General features: G+C 36.0%; 1 long non-coding RNA gene and 1 other non-coding gene across 2 annotated transcripts in view; one reads left to right on the top strand and one right to left on the bottom strand.

The window, feature by feature from the left end:
* Window positions 1-17,421, top strand: part of LOC111821863 (uncharacterized) — a 227,856-nt gene that overhangs the window by 33,239 nt on the left and 177,196 nt on the right. The window lies entirely within an intron of this gene.
* On the bottom strand, window positions 14,670-14,776 carry LOC111821871 (U6 spliceosomal RNA). Its single transcript, XR_002825210.1, has one exon. It is a non-coding gene; the product is annotated as a U6 spliceosomal RNA (small nuclear RNA).

Here is a 17,421-nt window from a genome sequence, read left to right as displayed (position 1 = left end):
TTTTCCCAGTCTGTAGGTTCTCTTTTTACTCTTTTGGTGAAGTCTTTTGATGAGCATAAGTGTTTAATTTTTAGAAGATCCCAGTTATCTAGTTTGTCTTCTGGTGTTTGTGTATTGTTAGTTATGGTTTGTATCCTATTAATGCCGTCTATTAGGGACTCTAGAGTTGACCCTATTTTTTCTTCCATGATCTTTATAGTTTTGAGCTTTATATTTAGGTCATTGATCCATTTGGAATTAATTTTTGTGTATGGTGTGAGGTATGGGTCCGTTTCATTTTTTTACAGATGAACATCCAGTTTTGTCACTACCATTTAATTAAGTGATTAAAAAAAAAAAAACTATTTGCTTTTCTTCTTTCCATATAATTCAGTTTAATGTCACTAAAAACACTCTTTTTTGCCCTCACATTTCATTAGTTTTGTAATATTTAATTAATTTATACAATTACAACAACTAGTAGAAATGACATAAACAGGCTTGGGACCAAACAGACAATTAAGGTGGTGAGAGTGGAATTGTGTACGTGTAATGGCCTTGTAGCCATTAACTTGCCATGGCCGATAGTATGTTTTACAAAGGGGCTGGAGCACATAATGACTCTGGCGACTTGGTAAATGTAGGTTGGCTAAGACGATTGTGCCGTAAGTATATATTGTGATAAATGCTATGAAGTATTTGGTGGAAGAGTTCAGGGAACTATAAAAGCATATTATAGGGTAACTTATTTTGGAAATCAGGTAAGTTTTTCAAGAGAAAGTGACATTTGAGCTGGTGTATGAAAAGGAGTAAGAGTTAACTAGGTGAAGAAGGTATGGATGACGGGGAGTGGAGAACAGCATGTGCAAAGCTCTGAAGTGGGTTATAGCTTGGAATATTGAGGAACTAAAGACCAGTATGGTTGGGACACAGAAAAGAAGGGTCAATGTTGTGAAAGGTGTGGTTGGAGAAGGAGGCAGGAGTCGTCTTATGTAGGGTCTTGTAGGTGCTGTTGCGATTTGGGGTCTTTATCACAAAAGCAACGGCAAGCAATTTAAGGATTCAGATTGCATTTTACAAAGATCATTCTGGCTTTTGGGAAAATGGAAGGGAGGGGACATCAGTTAGGTAGTGATTAGAGTAGTCTCAGTAAGAAACGTCTTCGTCCTGAAAATTAGTCATTCTATCATTTTTTGGAGCCTCATCCTCCTGTGCGCCTAAGTGGGTCCTCAAAATACTTGAGGGAAAGCAGAACCTATTTTATCTTAGGTGTAAGTGGTTTCCTCACTGAGGAGGACCTGAAACATTATTTTCTATACTATACTTTTGTTCACCTTTTTTTCCTTTTAAATTTGTATTTACCATTTCAGCACATCATGTTTTCAACACAATAGAAAAAGAAGGAAAAGTCATCCTTTTAAGCTTGAACCATGCTATTCACTTTACTTGAAAGGACAAGTGTGTTTATCGCCGTGAGTCTAAAAATTAACCATGAAACATAATTCTCTACTTCTAAACTATGTGTAGCAAAGAAATGCTTTATCTCAATTTCATCAATAATTTAAATGCAAAAGAAAGTAGGGCAGCATAAGGAAAGAAGCATATTTGTTCCATAATTGAGTCGATTAAATAGTATTGAGTCTCACTGTCATATCATATTGATAAAATAACTTTTATAACCATGTAGAGTGCAATAAGAAATAAGACCTCAGAATTATGAGGCCATCTCATAAACATTTCTGTATTTTTTTTTTCTATTCTAAAATACAAATAGTGAATGCAACCTTTTACTAGTGTGCAGTAATGAAGGAACAGCTTTTGAAAGGCACTGTTGTTGGGATTTTAGTAGTTTTCAAGGCTGTGCAGTAATAGCCCAAGCTATTTTGGAACTGTGCATACGTTAGTGTTCTGGTGTAGCATGATACAATAACGTGTGAAAAAGTATACGATCACACCTTGTTTAAATTTGCAGTTTTTGTGCATAATCCCACAGTGAGCTCTTGTCAGGTTTTGACTATTGTAAGAGAAAACGTTTATAGAAGCCTGTAGATTGGGGTTGGATGTAAATATCTATTAAAATGAGATTTTTCTTTTGACTACATGTCACTCTTTTGAAATATCAAAAGATATATGTTAAGTTTATATTATATATTTTACAAATCAACCCACTGTTAACTTCACCATGTGGAAACTACTGAATGCAAATATATAACCATCTAAAGAAATGTATCTTCTCTATTTCATATTTACAACAGGGGTTGATTTAAATAAAAAACAAAAACAATGATCACACTTTAATGTACGCATTCATGTTAATGTTGTTTTTCAGGATGGTCACCCAGAGAAGCAAAACCCTTATTCCAAGCATGCCATTGTTTAAAATATTTTGGAAAACTTCCTCTCTTGAAATTTTCTTTTCACATTTGCAAGCTGACTAAAACATCCATCTCATGAGCTTTCTAATCGCATTTTATACCAAGATTCATCTTTTTTTTTTTTAATTCACCAGAGTTGGCTATAAATATGTTTCTGAAATGATGAAAATGGCTAAAATTGACTCTCAAATTATGAAAATTTGTCACCATTGAAGATATTTAGAAGTGTGTGTGTGTGTGTGTGTATGTGTGTGTATTACAGATTTAGAAAGCAGTTTCAAAAGGAGGTAAAAGTACTGTAAGTAGTGGCTGATTATTAGAGAAGTGAGTAGTGTCTTAAAGTGACCACTGGGAAGGCAAGAAATCCACATTGGGACTTAGATGACAAGGTATGTTTGCTTAAACACCAGTCACATTGCTTTTTAATAACAGTGTATATTGGTTATTACAATGTACACAAAGAAAAATATAAATATGTCTTTTAGAATGCAAAGCCCAAATACCTAACATAATTAGCAGCATATGTTATTATTAAGACAATTCAAGAATTAAGCAACTACAGTGCTAATCCTATGTTGGCAGATACTTCAGATAATGGTCCTTACATGGGAACATCTCTATATAGATTTATTTAAATACTGCCCTCTACTCTCTGATCTGTAAGTATGTGTATTTTCGTTAGCATCTCCCTTAATTTATACTAATTTTCATGGCATTTGAAGATACTATTTGGTAGCATTTGAATTTTTCATTTCACTTGACTTCTTCATACAAATAATTGACCCAGTTTTCAAACTATTAGTGCTTATTTTCTTAACCATCAGTAAAGAACCAAAATAGTTACACGTGCTTGAAATGTAAAATAATTGGAATGAATGCCAAATATTTTCTTAATTTAAGAAATCTGTGGCCATTCGCTAAAACTCACACAATGTTTATGTGTTGAATGATTTATGAATAAAATGAAAATGTAATTGAATGATTTATGAATAAAATGAAAATGTAATAGGTCCAAGCTAATGTATCTGTGCAAATGTTCACTGTTTTTCTCCTCTTAGAGCACCTTTATTGTGTTCTTTTTTTAGATTGGTAGGAAATGAAGGAAATGATTGCCAGAGAAACTAGGTTGACTAGTTATTTTCTGACTATTTGAGTTGGAATTAGTACAGTATAATTTTGCTGTGGTCAATTTTTACACCATCTACACTATTTACATAGTTTCTTATTTCCAGCTTTAGGGCATTAACCATAAAACCTACTGCTGTTGAGTCGATTCTGACTCATAGCGACCTATTATAGGACAGGGTAGGACTACCCATAAGATTTCCAAGACTGTAATCTTTATGAAAGCAGGCTGCCACATCTTTCTCCCGTGGAGCAGCTGGTGGGTTTAAACCGCCTGCCTTTCGGTGAGCAGTCCAGCGCTCAGCCACTGCGGGATAAAAATGCCTGTGTTTTAAGAATGTCATTGGTAGCTCTTTGAAAATTGATAAATTTAAGTGCTTTTCACCAGTGTTTAAATAGTGAAGAACTAGAATACACCTTTGCACCACTTGTATTGTAGCTAACTCACCCTTTGAAGACAATAAAGATTTGTTTTAACATGGTGTGTAATTTGAGTAGACTAATTTGTGTTAATACTGATTCTTTTATCCTAGTTAACTATGTTAACATTTCTTGTTTCTTAGAAGCTTCATACTGTTAAGTGGATTTTCTTTTCCTGAGTGTGTTTATTCTGTACTATTCTAAAATTTTATACCACAGGGACTTTGCAGGAATTGTTCCAAATTCATAGCTACTTTTTCTTTTTAAACATCTAAATTTGTATTAATAAAATTTTTCATTTTTACAAAGTTTGTTGTCTGAATGGAGGGAACATTTTTAAGAGACTAAATCAAACGGAACATGTCCTACACTGTTAGTTCTTTGTTAACTTTTCATTCTTCCCTATGCATTATTATTATATCTCTAGTTCTTTGGTAACCTTGTTTTACTTATGAGATTTTGATAAAAATATCCTATTTGAAATTCCAGTGAAGGAAACTATAATATTGTGATGTTGCTCATTTGCAATATGATAATTGTTCATTGACAATTTCTCACATCAGCAACATATTAGAAAATAAGATTCTAGCAGGTTTTTTTCCTTCCATTGAGAAAAGTAGATTCAGAAAGGCTTACTGTTAACCAAAAGTTAGTTTTATTCTTGTGAGACTTAGGCTAGTAAGTAATGTTTATATAATTCTGATAAACATTTCTACATGACTGAATTTTGAGTGGAAAACTTTGTTTTCTAAAAGGCTGTAAGTGAAAAAAAAATGATGGCCTTTCCTCTGATTGTGTACATTGTGTGTGTGTGTGTGTGTGTGTGTGTGTGAGAGAGAGAGAGCATGAATGTGTACTCGGGTAGATCCAGCTTAATACCAAGTAATGCCAACATCTGGCAAAGAGATGAAGATCTGGGAATTTGTTGCTTGAAACCCTGGGACAAAATGTTCTGATCTGATCTGACCAGCAAACATAGCTGTGGACTTGAACTGGAATCTTCAGGGGCAGAAACGTCTTAAGTGTCTGGAAAATTGGCCTGTTGAGTCATCATGAAGGCACTAAAACAAAACTAATTTTAAGCAGGTCAAAGTTCAGTGATTCCCTCTGGAATTCAGACTTTTTTTTAAGAGTCTCATGTTTAAGTGAAAAGGGTCAAAGTTGATGCACTGTTACAATGTTTTGAATGCTTTCCCTTAAGAACAGCTGCCCAAACTGGGATTAGCATGAGGAACTGCAAGGCTGGCAGTTTAGAGTCTGGGTTAAAAATATTTTAAAGCAGTAAATGCAGTCAGTACAGAGAGATCCCTGGGAGCCTTTCTATTCAAAAATGTGTGAGCTCAGGGCAGCGACTGCAATGTAATTTAGGGCAGTGTATGCTTCATAGCTTTGGAGAATATTGCTTCTCGCTAATGTTCCATCGGAGGATGGCAGGATAGTAGTAATTTTAGAAGGTGGTATTCCTGTTTGTCTTACATTGAAAACTTCAGAATAAATAAAAGGCAACATCAATTGAACAAGAAACGTAACTATGGAAAAGTACCAATGAATCTAAATTTGAACGGAACAGATACAGAAACCAGCATGGGTGTAGGAATATTTTTAAGGAGGAAGCTACCGCAAAAGGAACTTCAGAGGGAGTGGACTGCACAGGTATGTACAGGAGCCTGCAGAAACTTTCAAGAAAGGACTTTGTCAACCCTGAGGTGCTCTGTGAGCAGACGAAATGCTGCTGAATATTTGAATTGAAGAATTATTTTAGAAAATGGAAACATACGGGTTTTAATTTCAGTAGCAGCATTCAGATGATATCTAGATGTCCTGAGTAAGTCAAATTATTATCTAGTCAGAATTACTTGACTGAGATTATACTGGGAGAATATGGTGGCCTCACCCTGAGGTATGTGGGTCCAGGACTTTTGGTGTTAAAGTCTTGTACTGCAGTTTTACTGCAGTTTAATGGGATTGAATAAGCATTTTCTCAGTCTGAAGATCTTGTAACTGACTAGAGTGGATCTAAACTACATTCTTACACATTAAAAAGAGTCTTTCATTTTATGGGATGTATCTAGGAAAGGGGAGCGGGGCGTTTATTCTGCAGTTCTGTGCCTTCAACTTTAGAGACTCAGTTAAAAACTCTGGGCAGCTATGGCATTTGGCTAGTATCCATAGCCTACTACTCTCCCTGTAAAAACTTTGGTTGTTCTTATTAGCTGTTTTATTTTTTTCATGTTACTGACTGCAGAATAATTCTGTTGCTTTTCATCATAAACCTATGATACTCATACTGAAGAAGCTTTAGTTATTTAGTTATTTATTCAATAAATATCAGTGACTCCAATTTGAGGAATTACATTTTGCATTGTTTTTCCTGTGCCCCAGGAGATATGAACTCAGTAGTGTCTGTTTATTTTAATGAGATAAGTCAGGCGCATGTGATAGCTTTTACAAAAACACATAATAAAAATGCATAAAGAAGAATGAAAAGCTAAATTATTGGTATATGACATGATGGTCCTCTGTTACACAGTTCTTAATAGAGAAGAGACCTGAGTTGTGCTGAAAGTTCAGAAGATGACGTGTATATTCTGCACATTTCCTTCACTAATATAGGCTAATAGAAAGTGGTCTTTGATTTGGATTCTTGAGTTCAGTTATGTTCATAATTATTAACATTATGAATGCTGATTATTTTAATGTAGAGATGAAGAATAAGGGAGAATCAAATATTAGAAAGTTGAAATTCAGTAAGAAATGATACGTATTTTCAAGAACTGATGCTAGGATTCCAGTTCCGGGGTAGTTTTAGGGTGGATGCTTAGATTTGGCTGAATTTTAATTATGAGCCAGGAATTTAAATTTTTGAGCAGGGATTTTAAAAAATAAACTTTATTTAGCATCTGAACTTTATGAACAGATAGAAACGTCAATTTATTCAGTATTCTAATTCATTTTTTCAAAATGGACAGTTAATAGTTTTATCACAATGACCTCTTGAGAACAATAATTGTTGCTCTGAACTTTTGCCCCTCTAAATCCTGCGTGTCTTTGCAGGGAGAGCTTTTGAAGAGAAGGGTCTTAAATCGGTCTGATAGTAAAACACTGTGATCTGCTTTTCTTTCCATCTCTCTTTCTCTCTCTAGGTTCTGTCAGCTGTTAAACTTGTGCAGCAGACTGCTGGCTCCGCATGCTGTGCTGGTCCTTTTGTTTAACTGGCATTTCTCTTAGCTTCCCCACTTAAACTAGCTAGCAGAATCCTATAGGTCAACCAGATATTTGCTTTATCTCAGGCTCACCTGAAATATCGTCTGAGGTAGGGCCTGTGATTTTACGACAAATAGTCACCTCAGTGGGGAGCTGCATAGCTCACCTCTATCTGCCAAGGGTTAACAGTAACCTATAATAATAATTTGGTGACACAAAACGCTTCTTTTTATGCGTTACCTATTTCCAGAGGCCTAATTTAGGTTGGTATCAAAATGGATATCACAAACAGTACAGTTTCCTGCTGAGAAGCAAAGTGCTACTGGGAGACTTTCTGTGATTCTTTTGGTGGCATTTGGGAGGGGTGAAGACACACTGGGAGGGGGGAGCAACTGTCAGCCCCTGATACTGTAGCTGGGACAAGCTGTGGAGGAGAATGGGTTTCAAAGGCAGAATAGCTTTATGGAATTGTTGTATCAGGAACTGGACTTTGTTCTGTTGCACTTGCCATGAGGCATATTTTGGAACAAGGGAAATAATAAAAGTGGTTACAACAGATGCCATATTTTTCTGTAAGATTTTCATACTTCATGCTGTGCTTGAAGTGACTGCGCTTACCCAGGTGTAAATACAAACATAATAATGGTGTGCTGAGAAAGTTTTAAAATTTAAGAGTCCATTAAAAATCTTAATTCCTCATCACAGACTCCGTGCCTGTGCCAGAGTCAATCTGAGACCAGTCAGAGAAGCAAAGTTAATCTGTCAGCAGGTCCCCATCTTTCTAACCTTTTACCCTGTTTTTAAATCACAGGGTATCCCAAACATGCCCGTCTCTTCTATTGTCCTAGTTCTTCTTCTGCAAAAGGAAACAAATGGAAAACAAACACAAATTTATCATTACTTTCCTTAGTTAACTGTACCCAGGAGTATTTGTGCTTTAAATAGAAGCTTATGAAGGGTTGTTTTTTATAAATGTTTCGAGTTAGAATTTCTGGCTATGCTGGTAGAGAGAGAGAGGAAAAACATGGCAATATTATTTTGCTGAAGGGGGCCTTCCAGGGAGCTCTCAATTCACATAACATGAGCAAAATTACCATTTCAAGGAACCCAGGGGCTGATTCTAGCCCAAATGTGGAATGGTACATTGCTTTGCCTTTTAGAATTTGTTGTTGGAGGTATTTGTACATTTCCATGCTTTGGGCTCTGTGGCAGCCTCCAGCTTGGGCCATTGCCTGTGACTGAGCCTGGTTCATGGACCTGGTAAATGGATTGGAAACCTCGTGGAACTGGGCATACTTTTAAGAACTCCATCCCAGAACTTTAACTCAGACTCCCACTTCAACGTTTTGCTCTTGCATGTTTTCTGAGAGTGCAAGGTTTTTCTTGGCCTGCTGCTTCCCCAAGTGGCCAGGCCTCGCCTCTTCTCTGCACTCTGGGGACGTGTTCTCAGAATGCACGTTTCCCACCAGCCCCTGGGAGTCCCATGGAGGAGGGAGCAGCTGTCTTTGCTTTCACTCCCACTCCAATGAGAGCCTTGGGTGCACAGGCTTCTGTCACATACTTCATTTGTGCATCTCCTCTACCACAGCTTGCTCAGCTCCGCATTTTTGGCTTCATAAGCATTGAACATTGGAACGTGTTGGTTTAGGTGTTCATCTTGGGGTATATCCATGTAGGAATAATAGATATGGTGTCTCTTTTCAAGGACTCAGTTTTTAAGACTTGCTGTTTAACAGCTATTGGAAAAAACATTGATTTTTTAAAAATATGCTGCAAGTAACATCTTCATGGCTTCTTTCTGATTCTTTAAAAAGCTATCTAAAAACCAGAATTTTAAGGAGTCTTCACTTTAAAGACTGCTTTCAGACACATTATATCTGTTTCTTTATTTAATTGACTGTAATTCCTTTTGTAAACGTTACTTTTTCAAAGCAGGACAACTTTCTACAACCCTGGTCTAAGAATTTGGTCACTTTTCTTAAGGATTGCTCAGATCGTCCTTATAATAGCAGCTCCCTAAAGAATACTAGAGAAAAGAAATAATATCAGACCTTCAACTACGGCTTTTGTCCCATTTAAATTACAATGAATGATTTTGAAAAACTGTAAGTGGGGTGATGTAACATGGACTTTTAGCTCTCTTTTCAAAGTTTCTTTCTATTTTTGTGCTTATTTCAAAACCTTTACCTAGAACGAGCATATGTTCATGTAGTTTAATGTTCTTTGTTTCCATGGTATTGTTTTTTATAATGACTGGTGGGTAGAAATGCACCAGGGCCATGCTTGGGGATCTGAGCCTCCTTTGGACCCCATAGGATGTCAATGGACTCATTAGGATTTAGTCAAGTTTTATGCATTATTCATAATATACATTCGCAGTGTGCACACTAACGACTGTCTCCTGCGTCTGCTTAGTCAGAACCATTTGCATGCTGTATTATGGAACCATAATACAGAATGCATTTAGCCACATTTTCTGTATTATCCTTAATACATATTGTGATCATATTCTGTTATGGGGTATGTGGTGAATGTGTTTAAACAATAGCATGCGCTTGTGCATTATGATTCCATAAAAACAAATGTATAATGAAAGTCTTGATGGAAGTAATTATTGCATGTGTGCAATAACAGTTTTTAAAAAAGCCTTCATATTATTTCTAGTTTGCTTTCATTGTTCAATTACCTAGTTACTTGTTTTATGCCTGCTTGACTGATGTCCTGAAAATTTTCATTTTGAAGATAACTTACCTTCTTTATCCCTCTCGTATCAGACCTTATTAGTTTCCCTAAACGAGTATTTAACAATAAAATATTTAAAAGAGACTTGATGATCAAGGAAAGCATATTTCTTAACTACCAATTAAAGATCTTTAGGGTATTTGTTATAAAGTGCCCATGTTCCATGTAGCAGCAAGAACTCTGTTGTATATGTGAGAAATTTACATCAAATTACTAACATCAAATTATCTTCCAAATCCAAGATAGAGAGGTTCTGTGTTCTAATGTTGACACTGACAATGAGTCATTTAGGGAATTGGCACTTTATCTTTTTATCTCAGACATCTTGCTTACAAAATGGAAATGACCACAGTTTAAACTCAACAGGATATGAGATTCACTATGTCTTTTTTTTTTTCTTTTTAACATATTAGCTTGGAATGGAAAGAAAAATCTAGAAATGCATCTATGTGTCACAAGTGTGAAGAAAACAGTTTTATTTAAAACTAATAAATGATAGTTTGTTGTAAAGTTAGAAATTTATTGGGAGCGTAGATTTCTAAATCAACTTGCTTTGTTATGATGGAAATAGTAGTTACAGAATACAGTAAAAGGATTCCTTGAAATTGTAAGGATTTTTGTTTGAGAGGGTTGCTGGTGATTTTCCGATAGTCCGAAGTCGTCTGATTTCTGGTTAGCTACTGGTAAATTCATTTTAGAGTGTTCACTCTGAAAATCCTATAATTCATTTAGTGTCCTCCAAATCTAGTGCTTTTACACATGACCATTTCTTTCGTTATGAAACCGTTTAGGAACAGATTTGGAGTTTGAAGCGTCTATAAGATGGTAGTCTTAGTTTAAGGAGCTCTGGTGGCACAGTGGTTAAGTGTTCAGCTGCTAACTGAAAGGTCAGAAGTTCAAATCCACCAGCTGCTGCATGGGAGAAAGATGTGGAAGTCTGCTTCTGTAAAGATTTACAGCCTAGGAAGCCCTAGGGGCAGTTGTTCTTTGTCCTATAGAGTCACTATGAGTCGGTTTCAACTCGGGGGCAATGGGGTTGGGAATCCCAGTTTGGAGAGCCATGAATCTTTTTATTGCTAATGACTCTTTTATCAGTAATCTGTTTTACTTGAACCCATCACAAAATTTATCTGTTCTGATGGGCATTATTGATGAATTTGTTTCAGATAACTGATACCCCTGAAAATTTGGAGTGTTCCACTTGGTGACTGGTAAACCATCCTTCTCTTGTCTTCTCTTCAGTGAGTTTGGTGTTTTGCATCCAGATGAAATGGCTTCATGGTAGTGGTCATGATCTTTGGGAATCTAAAGGGAATATAGACTTGATGCAAAGTCCGAATAATATCTTTCTGCCTATCTCGGTATATTTTTCTATATTTCTTCAGTGATTTTCATATAGTTGTTTAGATCATCTCTGCATGTTGAGAAGGCAATAGGTTCAACTCTGCTTGTTCTTGATATATTTCCAGATGTGATGGATTGAATTCCAAGTCAGCAGACCGCAAGGTAGGGCAGAGAAGGCTATGGAATCAGGTATTCACCAAAACCTAGAGATTTTGGTTGTCTGAAAAAATATGAGTTTTTTGATAAGCAGAGATAAATTGAGTATTAAAGAGATAGATAAAAGGGCATTGTTGCTGCTGTTAGTTGCCCTGGAGTTGATTCCAACTCATGGTGATCCCATGTGTGCAGAGTAGAACTGCTTCATAGGATTTGGAGGAAGATTGCGAGGCCTGTTTTTTAAGGCACCTGTTTTTCAAGGCACCTCTGAATGGGTTTGAACTGGACTACTGGCTAGTAGTCCAGTGCTTAACCATTTGTGCCACCCAGGGACTCTAGATAAAAGGGAACACTCCCTTAAATAAATTCTTTTCTGCAATGTAGAGAAAGGACAGCAATGGCTCCTGTTTTTAAAAAGCCATATTCTTTTTACTTTCATTTGTTATTTCCTCTCAATAGGCTTAATTAACGAAGTGATTGTACGGTCCAACTTTTACTGTCAATTTAAATAGTTCCTCTGCACAAAATGTCCTCCTGTTAATTTTGGTTATTATTGTTATTTTTTAAATTAAAAAAAAAATTGCTCCTCAGTGTATATATCTGGATGAAATAAAATGCTTAAAAATGTTTGTATTTTTTGCTTGTTGCAATACATTTATGAATCAGGTGACTAGAAACTAATTCAGTTTTTAAAAAGCTGAGAAATTAGGGGATTGTTGAATCTAGTTCAGCAAAGTCACTTTCAAGGCTATCCACTTACCTCAATGATACTGAAATTGCCCAGAATATTTTGGGAAGTTGTCTTTTGGAGCTGCCGTGGAGCATGAGGAACACTCTTTTGATAACCTCAGTGGGCAAATTTTCTAACTATGAAGAAAGCCTTTTTATTTGAGAATAGTCAAAAGATATATTTGAGCCAAGTTCAGCAAATAAAGCAGGCAGGTAATTCAAAGTGGGGGGAGGAGATAGAGTAGTACAAATTATGGAACTGAAATAACAGGACTATTTTCTTGGGTCATCGTAAATTGGAGGATGCTTAAAACAAGGGTTCCAAAAGTGTTTGAAGCGAATAAAAGCAATAGAACGATGAGTGTATAATTTCTTAGGTTGAATTCTTAGAATGGCCACACTTATTTGTCTGTAAAGATTCTGATAGGTTTAAAATATGTCATATTACTTTATAGTAACACAACACAATATCTCTCACGTGTTTTTGTGTGCATCTGTTTTAACCGACATGCAAAAATGTATCCATTTTTAGATTGGCCTACCTCTTCTTTCTAAATTATGAAAAATGAACAGGGCCTTTTAGAATCATTAATTCTGAGCTAAGTTGTCCAAATGGAAAAATTATTTCTATGTTTTTTAGATTTTATTTATCAATCTTTCCAGGGTCTAACTATCTTAAAAGTAGTTTTATTTTTTTCCTGCTTAGTATTGGTCAGAGGTTGCTTCAGTTTTCATTATAATAACACTTATTTCAAGGGGTTTTATCATGTGAGTTTTTTTTGGTGGCTTTTCAAGACTAGTGTGCCTAGCCACTTGTAGATGTGTACAGTTACTTGTAAATAGATTATTTCAATCAATAGTAATAAACATACATAATCAAATATACACGTAGAGTTTCACAATTAACTTACGTAGTAATACGTTTAAAAAGACCATAATTTTGCAGATTTATTTAACAACAAAGTGAATATTCACCAGATTATATGATTTTTGGGTTGGAGTGGACCTCAGGCATCACCGTGACCAAATCCTCCATATGCATATCCCCAAGCTTCCTCAGGATGCTCCATTACCAGGGATAATATTAGAAGGGTTGATTTAAATAGGAAAAGGTTCAACAAAGTGTTGGATTCAGAGAAAGTAGTTGAGTGCTATTTTATCTTGTTGGAGTTTTTGTTAAAATTACTAGAGGATTTGGGTTTTGTTGAGGAGTATTAAAAAATGGAACAATTTTCCTGGGGAGATGACGAAAGAGGAAAATTAAAATTAATGTGCATCCTTAAAAGAGGCGTGGATTAGGTACGCATTTTTTTTCAAATTTGAATTAAGTTGAAATTGACTTTGTAAATAATTTTTAGTATCTCCATAATAATGCAGTAAGTTTACCATAGATAACTTTTAATAGTGCCATGGAATCCTGGCAGTTTTAATAAATTTTAGCAGTTCTATCTTAATATTTTTGTCCAAATTTTAATTCTGTATTTTTTGTTTAATTTTTAAGATTTTACTCTTTAATCTGCTTTGTACATTGCATATTGCTATCACAGGCTATAGGCCAGAGAAGGGAGTAGGCTTATTTAGCTAAGTTAGTAAATTTATCCTCCTCTTCTTTTCTTCCTTCCTTTCTTAAGTCCTTCCTTTCCTCCTTCTTTCTTTTTTTTCTTGTACTTTAAATCCCCATGTCATCTCTTATTGGAAATGAGAGGAGAAGGACAATAAAAATTGGCTTTCTAGGAAAGTTCTCTATATTATTTCTATAATCTCTTAGTTGTTAATGGTTTAAATTATGTTACTTACCAGCCCCATAAGGTACCTCTCCTTGGTTTTGTATTGCTGCTTTAGAAATAGCATGGTACCCATTGCCATCGAGTCGATTCTGACTCATAGAGACACTGTAGGACAGAGTAGAAGTGCCCCGTGTGGGGACGAAGGCTGTAAATATTTACGGAAGCAGACTATCACATCTTTCTCCCACAGAGCCACTGGTTGGTTCGAACTGCTGACCTTTCATTTAGCAGCCGGCGCTTAACCACTGCACCATCAGGGCTCCTTAACAGCATGGTAGGGGAGCAGACCTAGAGTCACTCATCTGGGTTTTCTGTGTGCAGGTCATTTAACTACTCTGAATCTCCCTTTCCTCATTTATAAAATTGACTGATAGGGTTTTTGCAAGGATTACATGAATGCATTTTGTCAACTGTAAAATTCCAATAGATGTTAGTTGTTCTTCCCTTGATTTGATAAAATGCAGAGTAACAAGTGCTGCAGTGAGAATTGCAGTTATTTTTGTTGATGGATTGATCTTGTTCATAAGTTGGATACTTTTTTTTTTATTGTACTTTAGGTGAAGGTTTACAAAACAAATAGTTTCTCATTAAATAGTCAGTACACATATTGTTTTATGACATTGGTTAAGAAACCCACGACGTGTCAACATTCTCCCTTCTTGACCTTGGAGGACCTTTTTTTTTTTTTTTTTTGGTGAAAATATACATAGCCAAAGATACACCATTTCAGAAACTTCTACATGTACAATTTAGTGACATCAATTACATTCTTCCAGTTGTGCTGCTATTCTCACTATCCTTTTCCAAAAAAAATATGGAATGCTTCACGAATTTGCGTGTCATCCTTGTGCAGGGGCCATGCTAATCTTCTCTGTATCGTTCCAATTTTAGTATATGTGCTGCTGAAGCGAGCACTATTGGATACGTTCTGATGAAGTTCCAACCATTGTGGCTTTTCAACTGGAATGCCACTAGCCCTGTAAGTTATAACTCCTGAAAAAAATACCAGGTCTGTTTTTGGTTTATGTTCATTTTGGCTGTTCTACAGTTTGGAATAAACTTTCTGATAGTGCCACTGAAATTGACAGTACCTCTCATGACCTTTGTCTCTGAAGTCTTTGAAGATTTGGCTTCTTGTTTTCTTTTTCTTTTCTTGAATAACATAAATTTTAGTTCAGGCCTTTGGGATGATGTGTATATTTTCTTTTTGTTAATAGATATGTGGTATATATGTTGAGTATTTATGTCTCATTATTTTGATAGCATGCTACAAAGATACCAGTTGAAGTGCTTAATATTTGTTTTAATAAATTGGCCACTGCAGAAGAACAGTTAATTAAATGGTGGTGGAAAAAACCCAGTGTGGTAGAAAGATGTAGTATGTTATCTGAGTTCATGGGAGCCATACGTAATCTCTGAGGGTTTTGAAATTTTCTCCGTATTCATTATTCATTAATATTTTCTGCATAGTAACTGGCCTTTAGACGTGGGCTTGTATTGATAAGTTATAATTCCATGTGAAGTGATGGGGACAAATATTCCTGGATGTTGGTTGTGGCACCTTTTTTTTGACTTTAGGCAGGTCACTTCATCTCTTTTCTCCTTCATTCCTATCTTGTCAGAGACAGTGGTACATATTTTACCAGACTGATCACCAGCCTTATTGGATGCCATGGAGTTGATTCCAACTCATAGTGATCCCATCTGACAGAGTAGAACTGCCCCATAGGATGTTCTAGGCTGTAATCTTTATGGAAGCAGATTGCCAGGTCTTTATCTCATGGAGTGGCTGGTGGGTTCGAACCACCAACCTTTCAGTTAGCAGCCGAGCATTTAACGGTTGTGCCACCAGGGCTCCATATGTGTTGTTGGTAAGTCACTTTTCAATTTAAGAATAGTTGAGCTTTTATATAAATAACATCAGCTGTCATAATATCGAACATTTACATATTAAAAGAGACAAACTATAACGTCCAGGCTTTCAGGAGTGTTATGTAAAATTTTCTTTAAGACTTTAAATTGGTCTGTGGAAATAGAATTTTAAAGCTGGGCCATTAGCAATTCCATAGCCTATAACCTTCCCCTCACTGAAGGAAACTAATGCCCAGAGATACTGGATGAGTTTTTTCACGTCTCACAGACAAGTGAGAGAATGAGTCATGGAACCAAGGTCTCCTGGCTCCCTTGTGGGGCTCCATTCTCTCCTTTCTGAACATGGGACTGGGTCTACTCTTCGGGCTTCTTTGATATTAAGATGTATTTCAAATTAGAGTGATAGTAGAGTAGTAGCACTCACTCCTCTCTCAGAAATACAAGACTCTAGAGAAGCATTTCCTTTTTGCTTTCTTTTTCCCCCTTGTGGTTGTTGACAAAGCTTGGGATCATGTTGAAACTTGTTGCAACCACCAGGAAACTTTCAACTTTTAATAGTTATCACTCTGCTCCTAATTAACAAGTAACAAGCATGTTTATGCTGCACTAAGTTGGAAAGACTTGTCAGACTTTAATACTTAGATGAGGAAAAGACCTCCAGGCATGAAAAAAAAAAAGAAGCCTGTTGATACTTTCCATAGAAGGGGATGTACAATTCAAAACCAGCAGAGCTTACTGCCACTTTGTGTAAATCTGATCCTGAGAAATGGTTACAAAGAGGGCATATTAGTCACACCTTACGTTAACACACAGTGTCCCCCAAAATTCTTTAGCTTTCTTCTCGTGAAAATGCTGCATAATGAACCAGAAGAAGGTTATTGTTATTCTTTCCCTATGTTTTGCTTTGGAATAAAACAAAAATAATAAGAATTATTGAAGTTGGATTTATGGAAGTGTGTGATTAGGACAGGCTTTTTGTAAATGAAAATTTTGCTAGTGTCAGCCACTTAAATAAAATAATAATGTGCCTCTAAGCAAAAGTAACTTTTTTATCATGTAAACTAAATTCACCATTTCTAAAATAACTGACATTTACATTTATTACAACTTAGGGTGACTCACTCACTCTCTCTTAAGGAAAAAAAAAAAAAAACACACACACACTTTTTTTTTTTTCCTTAAGAAGTAAGTAGGTCTTTCAGTTCCTCTGACAAAGTAGTAGTTGGTTAAGTGCCCATGTCTGTATTCCCCCAGCTACTCAGAGGTGAAGAGTTGGACCCAGATGGTTTAACATGGAGCTGGGTAATGTGACTTGAGCTTCTTGGAGGATGTCAGGAAATTGACACTTTATTTTCTTTAGATTATATTTAGCAGCATTTACAGAGACAAAAATAAATCTGCAATAGAGAAAATGAGAAGAAACAGCAGAGTCCTCATTTTCAGTGGTGTTGTTTGCTAGACTGTGAAAACTGGATTGTGGTCTCAGTGTCATATCTAGAGATTAGTTCAAGTTGTGCCCCAAACAAGTTTATAACTAGTTTTAGTGTTCTAGATAGTCTCAGCAAGAACAGCGATGCAACAAGTTTTAACTTTGTGACTCCCTGGGGCCGCAATAGTTTAAGTGCTATGCTGCTAATTAAAAGGTTGGCTCCACCCAGAGGCACCTTGGAAAAAAGGCCTGTCACTCT

This window comes from Trichechus manatus, unplaced genomic scaffold, assembly GCF_000243295.1.
Source record: "Trichechus manatus latirostris isolate Lorelei unplaced genomic scaffold, TriManLat1.0 scaffold00112, whole genome shotgun sequence".
Taxonomy (NCBI): Eukaryota; Metazoa; Chordata; class Mammalia; order Sirenia; family Trichechidae; genus Trichechus; species Trichechus manatus.
The sequence above is the reverse complement of the archived record's forward strand: the minus strand, read 5'-3'. Positions and strand labels throughout refer to the sequence as shown.